The sequence below is a fragment of the Littorina saxatilis genome, linkage group LG6, assembly GCF_037325665.1.
Source record: "Littorina saxatilis isolate snail1 linkage group LG6, US_GU_Lsax_2.0, whole genome shotgun sequence".
NCBI lineage: Eukaryota > Metazoa > Mollusca > Gastropoda > Littorinimorpha > Littorinidae > Littorina > Littorina saxatilis.
Genome location: NC_090250.1, coordinates 22,160,166 through 22,162,665, shown reverse-complemented (window position 1 = coordinate 22,162,665; position 2,500 = coordinate 22,160,166). Strand labels below are relative to the sequence as shown.

At 40.4% G+C, this 2,500-nt stretch overlaps 1 protein-coding gene across 1 annotated transcript in view; it reads left to right on the top strand.

Annotated features, from left to right (window-relative positions):
- The window catches only part of LOC138968764 (iduronate 2-sulfatase-like), a 38,045-nt gene that overhangs the window by 24,005 nt on the left and 11,540 nt on the right, over positions 1-2,500 (top strand). The gene's annotated exons all lie outside the window — the stretch shown is intronic.

Genomic DNA, 2,500 nt, shown 5'->3' with positions numbered 1-2,500 from the left:
ACTCAGTACCTCTTTGTTTTTCATTAGACCTGTCATTCTGCTTGCTCGGCTTTGTTAGATGTTTGCATATCTTGTTGCTATTTTCTTTGCTTTTATTATTGTTTCTTATTTGTGCTTCGTTTATCGATACAACGTCTTGTGCACGGGTCAAAATATGTGTGTCAGGTGTCGTTTTACTTGAACTTGACGTTCGTGTTTCTCCGAACGTCTGTGTATCGAAACACAGATACACGCACTCCATGACTCTGTAAGAAGACAAAACATATCGCTAGGTTTCATTTGTTTTTGATGAATGTACGACCTTTCATGAAGTAGTTTTGTTTTTTGTTTATTTTTGCCAGTTTGCCAGTTTGTTTTTGGAACTTTGCAAAGCAGTGTCGTGTCGTCTGTTTAGGTCTGGGGAAACACCAATGAAAAGAGCCGAAGAATCCCCGAGGGTTTCTATTAGGTTTGCTTTTGATTATCCATGTATAACCTGCTTCCTGCAACTATGGTAACCAGGGATTTATTGCCTGGGCAACATGAAATTTATTTCCCAGGTGCTTGTGAATGAAAACTCGTGAAAATGATGACAAATGCTTTTGACCTGGGATTGATGGTAAAACTATGCTTCCAAATCGAATTGAAAGGTTTTATTTCCCCAATTTCCCTGAATTTGTGCCGTTTTGTGAATGTTCCTGCTTTTATGTGTGCGTGAGTGCGTACTTTCGTGTGTGTGTGTCCGAGTGTGTATTCGCGCGGGTGTGCGTGCGTTTGCCTAATCTGTTTCAATTTATGCCGCTGATGATAACCGTTTGCTAAAAAAACAAAAACAAAACAGAAAGAAAAAACCCAACCAACCAAACAAACAAACAATCAAACAAAACCCAACAGACATAAATAGACTGCTATTGTTCCTTCATTATGAGTATTAACGAACCTTCTTATTTTGATATTTTGATTGCTAATTGTAGTCCTTGAGTCTGTCATTTGAGCGTTGATATGCGTTAAGCTGCCGTTATGCGCCATACATGGCCCAGCTCATCCGACGTCAGCGTGTTTACACCCCCGGTATAGGGGTGTGTATAGGTTTCGGTCGTTTTATATCGGAGTGGTCCTTCTCCTAGACTGGTGGCTTTACAGGGCTGTCGAGTCCAGTCTACCCGGCTATTTGGCCAAAGCTGGCTGGTTTGTTTATCTGAGGTGACCTTCCCCAGGGCTACAGCTTATAATGCGGCTCTTGATCGCATGGTGCTCCCGTAATTGGACATCTGGGGTATTTCTTGAGTGTATCAGTGCCACCTGTTACCACGCCCCATCCTGCTGGAAGCACCGCCATTTGGTGCGCGACTGCTTATTCGTCCTGGAAAAGTCTGGCTTATCTCGCAGCTAACCTCCATATCTGAAGGCCACCCCACTATCCGCCACCTGTGGACGCGCCTGGTTGGGGGGGGGGGGGGGGGGGTCCAGGAGTCGTTGAGTGAAAGAGAGGACAAGAGCGGTCAGGAGTGGATGTCAAGCAGCTTGGACAGAGGTTGTTGCCATGGACATGATCCCTTCAGTGCAGCCATTACTCATTTGTTCAGGATGTAGGAAGATAACTTATGTCACACACCGATTGATGAACAGGAATCATGGAAACCAGAGGAATAGTTTTTTTTTCAAATGCTAAATAACATATTCCTGAGCTGTTGCTGTTTTGTATTTGCTTTTTTTTTTAGGAATTCAGAAAAGAAATACGGTATAGTATGAAATAGCATACGCCAGCAGAGATGATTACCATGCACGTAGATAATCCTTTCGGTGCTTAAATGTTATCGGATTTAAACATTAAATTGGAATATATAAATATAACATTTGAGTCATTGAGAGCAGCCAGATTAGGAACAGGGATTATCACTAGGGAAATTGTCTTTTAAAATCTGAAATTACACATTCCAGAAGCAATATCTATTCTCGATGAAAAATTATATTTTGGGTTATTTGGTTAAATAGAGGAAGCCAGTTTATAGACAGGGGCTAATAGCAGAGAGACAACATTTCTAATGCTGAAATAACACAACCCAGAAATTATGTTTACTTTTAGGATGTAAAATAATAATTGGTCTCATCGTGTAAAATAGGACAAGCCAGTTCATCATGAAGACAACCATTTCAGTGCTGAAACTTTGAACTACGGAATAAGAAAACAAGTCGCGTGAAGCGATATAGAAATATTTAGTCAAGCTGTCGGCATCAAAGTAACAGATTAACACCTAAAAACCCGCACCGCCGAGACTATATCAAGATAGTTTCGACTGTAATTCTGAGCACATTTTTAGAGTAAACATAACATTTGTGTATATTTTTGAATTCAGGAGAAATTGAGGAATACGATGCAATCATTTTTAAATGTGTTAATGAAAAATCGATTTTACTGACAACTTTAATGAGCAGACTAATTAATTAGTTTTTAAGCCTCCAAGCTGAAATGCAATACCAAAGTCCGGGCTTCTTCGAAGATTACTTGACCAAATATTCA